General features: G+C 39.3%; 1 protein-coding gene across 20 annotated transcripts in view; it reads left to right on the top strand.

The window, feature by feature from the left end:
* Positions 1 to 14: 14 nt before the first annotated feature.
* The window catches only part of MARCHF7 (membrane associated ring-CH-type finger 7), a 47,722-nt gene continuing 38,405 nt past the window's right edge, over positions 15 to 9,331 (top strand). For 15 of the 20 annotated variants that reach the window (XR_009496778.1, XR_233546.5, XR_001502098.3 and 12 more), the window contains exon 1: positions 15 to 156. The gene's annotated coding sequence lies outside the window, so the exon portion shown is untranslated. 20 annotated transcript variants of the gene reach the window in all.

Raw genomic sequence — 9,331 nt, 5'->3', positions numbered from 1 at the left:
TAACGGTGGAGGCTGGTTCTGCGCCGGATCCGGGAGCTGGGCGGACGCCATTGTGCTTCGTGGTCTGCTGTTCTGCTTCAGGTAGAGGCCTAGAACTCCGAGGAGGAAGGCGGCGGTGTGATCGCTGGGAGCGGGACAAACCCTGTTCAGTGCCAGGTCAGGGGCAGGGGTAATAAACTGCGGACTTCGGGTTTCTGGCTCTCGGGGAGGTGGTTCCAATCGAGGCCGCGGGTGGGGGAGGGGAGGAAACGAAGTGCTGGGCTGGGGACACCGAGGCCCCTTCCTTCCTTTCAATAGCCAGGTGCAGGCGCTTGATCCGGGACCGCGGGTGATAAGGCGAGCCGGGCGCAGGCCTTCTTTGCCGGTGGCCTTTCGTCCCGTGGTGGGGTTTGTGACGGGTGGCGGGGGCAGGCCGTGCGTCTTCCTTGTGGACGTGTGGCGGCCTAGGGGAAGGGGTTTGAGCCCTGATTTTGGCCTTTGGCAGCTTTCTCTTCGATCGGGGTACGGACGGTCCTCCGGAACCTCACGGGCAGGGAGTGTCACGAGTGAGGTATTTAATGATCGAAGTGTTAAAGGCGGGGAGATTTAGGGCTTTGCCAGACCAACTTCGAATTGAAGGAACCTTGCCAGCCCTTTATGTAAGGGTAAAGATTTGCTCATTGATCATCCCTGGTCTTGAGTATCGTGATACTTTGGGATTTCTTTAGTATTGTAGTATACTGTGTGTTCTTCAGATAGAAATAGGTGGTGGTATGATTAACAGCGTACCTGTTGGCATAAGAAGTAAAAGGCACAAGTAGTTGAATACAGTACTCCCTCATTTTAATGAAACTGCGTAGTAAAGATGAATGTGTACGCACACCAAAAATACTGTAACTCTGTTTTCCTACGAGCAGATGTAAATATGTAAGGAACATCTCTGTCTTGGTAATACTGATAAATTGATCACAACTGGTGTCGTTTGGCGCTATTAAGAGCAAAGTGCGAAGTGAAATTGCATTCCTAAGATTATTTTTTTTAATTTTGTAGGATGTTTTAGGTATTTTTCATTATTAAAGTAATTTTAAAATCTCCCTTTTTCTTGCGTTAATCTGTTTCTTAATCTGTTTCTGTCTGGAACTAAGAGATGAAGTTAAATATGAATTTTAAATTTGAAAATCAAACGCTATACCGTTGTTTAAAAGGCACATACTGTAACTAGTTTTGTTTTTTTTTTTCCGTGAAATAAAATTGTATTTCAGAAATGGGGTCAGTATTTCATTCACAGCTCTACAGCATTTGTGAAACAGCAGTGACACAGGAGGCATTAGGGATCGACATATGGGTTTGAGTCTTGATTTCGCCGGAATTATTTAACCTTCCTAGAGTTGAAGTGAGGATTAAATTAGATTTAGCAGTGTGTGTAGCAGTCAACACGCTGGGGGACATACTTGCAGAGTGAACTTTTGATAAATGTAAACAATTGGAATTCATACCAAAGTCCAGTTTATATTCATGCATTTTTCAAATTTTACTCTCCCTGCAATATGTTCCTCATAGGTTACTGAATGCTTCTCACGCTCATAGTAATTATATTTATAAAAGTTCTTACTTTAGATAAGAACTTTTTACAACTTTTTCTGTGCCCTAAATCATACCACAGATGTAATGTCAGCATGGTTGGTAAGTATAGTTCTGCGTCTTTTTTTTCGAAGCTGCATGGTGGGTCAGAGGTCTGGAATAAGGATGGTTAAAGATTCCTTTCTTAAGTATAGGTAATTTCTGTTTCTACCACATTGGCAAGAGAGCTTAATATTCCCAGATAAAGCACAAAGATTCCCTGTATAGGTACACACATATGTTCTATGTGAAGATGTAAGATAATCAGCTTGAATATAAAAAGACATCCATAGCTCCAATTTTTAACCAGCTACATATCCATTTCACACAACTCTTCATCTGATATATGTTCAAGAATTGCCCACTTAATTTCAGGAAAATAATTTTAAGTAGTGCAAAACTATCAAAAAATGTAAAACAATTTTTGATAGTTTGTTGTATTTTAGTTACTAGATTCTACATTAGGGCTTTACATTACAAGAAGCTTGACACTGCGTCTGCCTTGCACAACTCACAGTTTAATCATCAGACTAATGTATGAAGAAATGAAGTCGCTCCGTCATGTCCAACTCTTTGCGACTCCATGGACTCTGCCAGGAGTCTGCCAGGCTGCTCTGTCTATGGGATTTTCCAGGCAAGAATACTAGAGTAGGTTGCCATTTCCTTCTCCAGGGGATCTTCCCGACCCAGGGATCAAACTCTGGTCTGGTCTCCCGCATTGCAGGCAGATTCTTTACTGTCTGAGCCATTACAAATAATTATACATTTAGACTAATGTGTAAACAGTTACTATTATCTTAATGTAAGTATTGATACATTCTCCTATTGTAGGAGCACGGAGGACAGGTGTTTAATTCGGGGGAAATTTTTATAGGAAGTATTACTTGAACTGAGATGTGAAGGATGGTTAAAAGTTTGGTAAGGAACCTGTAAGTCATGGTATCATGGTTTGTTTAGGAATGTACAGTTTGTTCCCCATAGCTGAAACAGTTGAGTGGAAGGTTAGACTATGATGGGAAAAGACCTGTACTGTTTTAGAAGGTCAGTGCTCTATGCTTTGGGGATTAAAGAGCTCTTGTGTCCCTAAGCCAAATAAGGAATGACTTTAAATTATGTTTCTTGATACATCCTTCTGTTACTACAAATAATTGTGTTAGTAATAAAGAACAGTGGGAAATGGATAAGTGAAATGTATAACCTTGTAGCAAACCTCATTTTTAACCAACAAATTAAATTTAACTAGTGAACCTTTTAGCTGTTTAGTAACTGAGTCAAAAACTGATCACATTAGTATAATTACAATTTAAAATGAGTAAAGATTTTGAGTTCTTCCTAAGATCTACTTGAATTCAATGAATCAGGATTATAGGGAAATAGTTTATTTTCTCATAGTTGTAATTTTACAAAAATTCTATTTTTAATACATTTGGTAATCATAAGATGAAGCCGAAGAGGGAGGGCAGGGTAAAGTTATAATTTGAGAGTTGGCTGGGTTACTTTTCATGGTCTTAATTTTTAACTTTTCTTTGGTCTGAACTCCTGATGTCAAAGCTGGTTTTTCTTGTTCTCAAAAGTTCTCTGGCTCTACTGGTTAGACTAGATAAGTCAAACGCCTGGTTTTGAAATTACCTACTGGTATACACCCTGGGATTTCTTTGGAAGGAATGATGCTAAAGCTGAAACTCCAGTACTTGGCCACCTCATGCGAAGAGTTGACTCATTGGAAAAGACTGATGCTGGGAGGGATTGTGGGCAGGAGGAGAAGGGGACGACAGAGGATGAGATGGCTGGATGGCATCACTGACTTGATGGACATGAGTCTGGGTGAACTCCGGGAGTTGGTGATGAACAGGGAGGCCTGGCGTGCTGCGATTCATGGGGTCCCAAAGAGTCCGACACGACTGAGTGACTGAACTGAACTGAACTGATACACCCTTTAGTCAACAGCTTTAAGAAGAGAAATCTTGAACCTTCAAAACTAGTTTTCATCTCTGTTATGATCATCTCACTTTAGTGTTACGTTTGCTGGTTTCAGAATAATTCTAAAATAGTTTCCAGTTACTCAATGAAGGTTGAAACTTGACAAAGATTAAATACACTTCAAAGGAGGACAGATTATTTCAAAGTATTCTAACGTAGACCTAACATTTTCTCATGAAGATGTTGAAGTTTTTCCAGTTATTTTTTTAGACTTCAGTGTATCTGTGTGTGTGAAATACCTGTCAGCTGAAAATCAAGAGGGATTTTTTTAAAGACCCCAAAACTTCTGTGCTTTCATAGTGTTTTCCTTGTGACTACCCCTAGATTTTATGTCTCCATGTTCACTAATATCAATAGAATGCTAGGATTTCCCCTTAAGATAAAAAATTTTCCTCGGAAGCAGATGTTTTAAACAAAGACTATACCGTGTAGAGGTTTTTAACTATGTTTATATTTCTGGGAGACTGTTGGCTGTTGAAATACATTGGTATTTTCTGTAATAACTCTGACCTTCATGCCAGGAATTCATTGCAGAGTACTGTTGTGCTTTTGGTAATTCAATGACTGTAACTCCCCTGGATTTTAAGAAAAAGTCTAAGTTAGACCCTGAAACGATTAGATTTTTCATGAGACTAGGTGCGTGATGATAATTGTAGAAAAAGGAATAAGTAAGCTTTGCTCTATTGTTACATAACACACCACCTCAGAACCCTCTGGATTAAAACTAGTGTTTACAGTCTTATTACAGTTCTTTGTGCCTGTTGGGTAGTTCTGTTGGTTTTGCCTGGATTCACTCATGCAAGATTTTTAAGGCTAGCAGGTCCAAGATGGCAGGCGTCCCTCACACTTCAGGCACTTGGTGTTGGTTAACGTTTAGGCTTTGCTCACTGTGGTCTTTTATGGCATGAGGATTCCAAAACAGCATTTGAGGGGAGTGAAAAAGGGAGCTATAAGACTTCTTATAACCTTGGAAATCATACAGTGTCACATTACTTTCTGGTGGCTCAGACGGTGGAGAATCTGCCTGCAGTACTGGAGACATGGGCCCCATCCCTGGGTGTGGAAGATCCCCTGGAGAAGAGAATGGCTACCCACTCCAGTATTCTTGCCTGGAGAATTCCGTGGACAGAGTAGCCTTCAGGGCTATTGTCCATGGGGTTGCAAAGAATCAGTCACGGATGAATGACTAATACTTTCTTAGTCACAATAAATTTCACAAGGTAGCCCACATTCAAGGGGTGGGGAAATAGATTCCATCCTCTCCCCAGGCAGATCAGCACCATTAGTGCGAAGGGCCATGGGTATTTTGTAACCATACTTTTTAATTTACCACAAGTGGCTTAGAATATTTTATTGAGAACAGACATTCTTAAAGATATCATGACTGGGATTTGTTTTAAAATAGAGGATGGTGAAATAGTCAAATGTTGATAATTGTTGAAGACCATTGTTTGGCATGTGGAGGTTTATTATTGTCTTGATTTTTGTGCATGTTTGAAATTTTCTCATAGTGAAAATAAAATTTTTAAGGCATACTCAGATAATCTAAACTCCATTTTGCAAAGTGATTCTGACCTTATTTCCCATTTATTATTTACCAGAATTTGCTACTTCTTTTGTGGTGTATAGATACTAAGAGGTATAAACCAGCAGTGCTGCAATTTAGAAAGGAAATATTTTTAGGAGTTCTTCATAGATTTTATTGTAATGTAAGATAAAAAATATCTTTTCATCTGCCAGTAACTGTTTCCCTTAATTATCAAAGTTAGAGTAAAAACATTTTGAAAAAGTTAAAGGAAAACCCACCCAGACATAAAGTAAAATGTTAATAATATCTATTTTTCCCCCAATTTTGTATGCATTTGCTTAATATAAGTAAGGTACATAAGTTATCTTTACAATGATTATCCTCCAGTACCAAAATCTGAATGACTTTAAAAAATCTTTCTACTATGTGTTAAAGACAAATTTCAAATAATGGAAAAGCTAAAGTAATGCCTGTTCAGTCACTCAGTCATGTCTGAGTCTTTGCGACCCCATGGACCACAGCCAGCCAGGCTCCTCTCTCCATGGGATTTTCCTGGCAAGAATACTGGAGTGGGTTGCCATTTCCTCCTCGAGGGGATCTTCCTGAGCCAGGAATCAAACCTGCATCTCCTGCATTCATGCAGATTCTTTACCACTGAGCCCCTGGGGAGGCCCGAAGTAATGCCTACTAAAGCTGTTTATATGAAAATTTTTTACGACCTGATGGTATTGCTTAATACTAGCTATTATTTACTAACTATATACGGTGTGCCAGTAAAGCTCATGATACATCTGTAAAATTAGTACTATTGTTATTCCCATTTTGTAGGTGAAAAAAATAAAGCATTAGTGATACTAAGCCCGGAGTCACACCAAGTAAGGGACAGACTTCAAAGCTCATGGTCTCAAATGTTGTACTTACAAGTAGAAATTGGTGCATATGCTTAAAATTGGGCAGCACTTAGTTTATCTTGCTTTTATCCTGTTTACTGTTTTGAAAAAATTGCCTTTATTAATATATACATTTAAAGTAAAGGGAATGTCTTAGGTATAGGCTATTAGTATGAATGGGGTTGGGGCCTTTTTGATAGTCTCGTCATTTGGTTTATGATTACTATGTGACTCATGACATGTTGAACAAGACTATTTTAAGAAGGGAACACAGTGATCTATAGAGTAATGGGAAAGGGTACATGTTATTTGAGAGATTACTTTACAAGCAGAATCACCTATTAATTCAGCCACTTTCTCTTCAAATTTTTTGTGCTCTAGTTCTTTCCTTCTGTAAGTACAGTAGACTTTCTTACTCTTTGCTCAGTTTCTCTTAAACCCTCTCCTGTATTTGCCATCATCTGTTTTTCCATCCTTCATTCTGGATAGTTTTCCTCTAGCCTGTTTCCCAGTTCTCTGGTTTTCTTAGTTTTGCCTAGGCTACTGATAAATGCATCAATTTCCCAGTTTGCTAACGTTAGAGCCATTTCTTCATCTGGTTCTGTTGATTGATATCTCTTGATGATGAACTTTTTTTCCATGTTTTTTTTTTTAATTTTATTTTACTTTTTAACTTTACAATATTGTATTGGTTTTGCCATATATCAACATGAATCTGCCACAGGTATACACGTGTTCCCCATCCTGAACCTTCCTCCATCCTCCCTCCTTTTCCTTGTTTTTTTAAACTTTTAATTGGAGGATAATTGTTTTACAGTGTTGTATTGGTTCCTTGTAGTTTTGTGTCTTAAAATTTTTGATTGATGGTGAAATGTTACAAATTAAAGAACAGTGGAGACTGAGGTCATAATTTTTATGCCTGGATATGGACATATCTTGTCAGACTGTTAATGTGGTAGATTGAGTTGGTCTGTAGTGGAGCTGGGTTTGAACGTTCAGAGTATTCTTTGACTGCTTCTGCATGGTGCTCAGTGTGAAGCTGGAATGCTGGAGGGTTTATTTCAGTATTCTTTCACTAACCTCAACTTCTATAGGCCCTGCATATCTGCACTACAGAGAGGCCTACAACTCGAAGGCTGTTGTAACTCCCTAAACAGTAAACTGCTATACCTTCTTAGATACTTGGAGGACAGTCAATAGGAAAGGAGGTGTTCTTAGTTTTTTGCATTCTTCTTGAGTTTAGGCAGGCTCTAAGTGCCTGAATCTTAGAGGTGGGGAGGTCCCAAGATTTATCTCCTTTTCCCAGACCCCTGTCACTTCCTCTCCACCAGGGTGAACTGGAAAGAAAGAAAGAAAGAAAGTGAAGTCGCTCAGTCATGTCTGACTCTTTGCCACCCCATGGACTGTAGCCTACCATGCTCCTCAGTTCGTCCATGGAATTTTCCAGGCAAGAGTACTGGAGTGGGTTGCCATTTCCTTCTCCAGGGGGATCTTCCTAACCCAGGGATGGAACCCCGGTCTCCCGCATTATTTTAAGATGGTAGTTCTCTGGTGACTCAGCGGTAAAGAATCCGCCTTGCTAATGCGGAGATGCAGGTTCCATCCCTGGGTTGGGAAAATCCCGTACAGAAGGAAATGACATCCCACTCAAATATTCTTGCCTGGGAAATCCCATGGATGGAGGAGCCTGGCAGGCTGCAATCCATGGGATGGCAAAAGAGTTGGACATTGTGACTTAACGACAGCAATTTGAAAGTTAAGTGGAAAAGGTGGGTTAGAATTCTGGTTACTGGGGTAAAGAATTTAGACTTAATTTTTAAGGTAGTAGAGAACAGTTGAAAATCTGATTGGGGAGTGTTGTCATTACTAGTAAGATTAAAGAGAAATGAGAAAATGTGTGGATTAATGACAGATTCCCTTTAAACAAGGCCTATTGTGCTATTATTAGAGACAAATGTTGGTATACTTAGAGTAGGTCTCATTCATGTAAAGTCTTGCTGAAAAACATTGTAAAAATTTAGTTTAAATTTGTATTTTAGTATAAGTTGTGTGGTAAGTTTTCAGTTGCATTTAGCATGTGACTGAGATCTTGTTAACTTGCAGGTAACTTTGGGCACACAATTTTGCATGTTGGACAATGACAGAATTCTTTGAGGCTTTTTACCTAGTCTAAAGTTTATTTCCATAGACTAGAGTTGAATTGTACTGTTTATAGGTAGGAGAAAGTGTTTTTTGGGTCTAAAATTCCTTTATAGAAATCAGCCACTAAAAACATGAACTTGTTTTTAAAGAGCTCTACAGAGGTTTCCTATGAAACCCAGCTGAATGAAATTACCTATTTAAAATACTGTCAATTTTTTTTTTAGTAGTAGTTAAGTCACAGGTTTATGAGATGACAGACTACATAAATTTTGGAGTTGGTATAAATATTTGTTATCCACTACTGTTCCTTGTGCCAGTTACTCTTAAAATGCCTGAAAGTAAGGGAACACTTAAAAGTCACATTAAGACTAGTTGGGTAAACTAGCAGTTAAATACCAACTTAAGAGAATCTTACAAGTTGAAAAGTTCAATACAGTAAAAATCTCAAATATTGATCATAAGATTTTTGTGACTTTGTGGTTTATTACTTTCTTTCTGCATTTGAAATTGAAGCAAGTTCTGAAGAATGAAAAATAGGACCTCTTGGAGCAGTCAGTGCCTCATCTTACTCAGAGATAGATGTGTTGATAAGGAACATGAGCACCCAAGTCCAGTTGATCCAGATGCCTAGGATACGAGTGCAACTCAGAGTAAAAATCGAAGTGTGTTAATGACCGAAGCTTCATAGCAGTGAGTGCTAAATACAGATTGAGTGGCAGGACATGGCAGACAGGCACATATCGCTTCTGCTCAAGCTCGTGCTCCACTATGCTATCTGACTTGACTTATACAAGTTCACATTCTAAAGTATTAATGATTTTCAGATGTCAACAGTGGAGCTTTTAATGAAACACAGGGCCTCATGTGTTTGCATAAGTGGTCATATATTTGTAAAATCAGCCCTGCTGATGTTTTTATCTTATCACCAGAAAGAAAAAGACCTCAACTATCCAACTCTGGAATCAAACTGAAAGAAATATATATTTAAAGAAACCGCACAGTGACAAGGGCTTCGGAGGTGGCACTGGTGGTAAAGAACCTGCTTGCCGATGCAGGTTCTATCCCTGAGTCAGAAAGATTCCCTGGAGGAGGGCATGGCAACCCACTCCAGTATTCTTTCCTGGAGAATCCCATGGACAGAGGAGCCTTGTGGGCTACAGACCGTAGGGTTGCAAAGAGACACAACTTAGCA

This window comes from Bos taurus, chromosome 2 (genome assembly GCF_002263795.3).
Source record: "Bos taurus isolate L1 Dominette 01449 registration number 42190680 breed Hereford chromosome 2, ARS-UCD2.0, whole genome shotgun sequence".
NCBI lineage: Eukaryota > Metazoa > Chordata > Mammalia > Artiodactyla > Bovidae > Bos > Bos taurus.
This window is presented reverse-complemented; position numbering and strand designations above follow the sequence as displayed.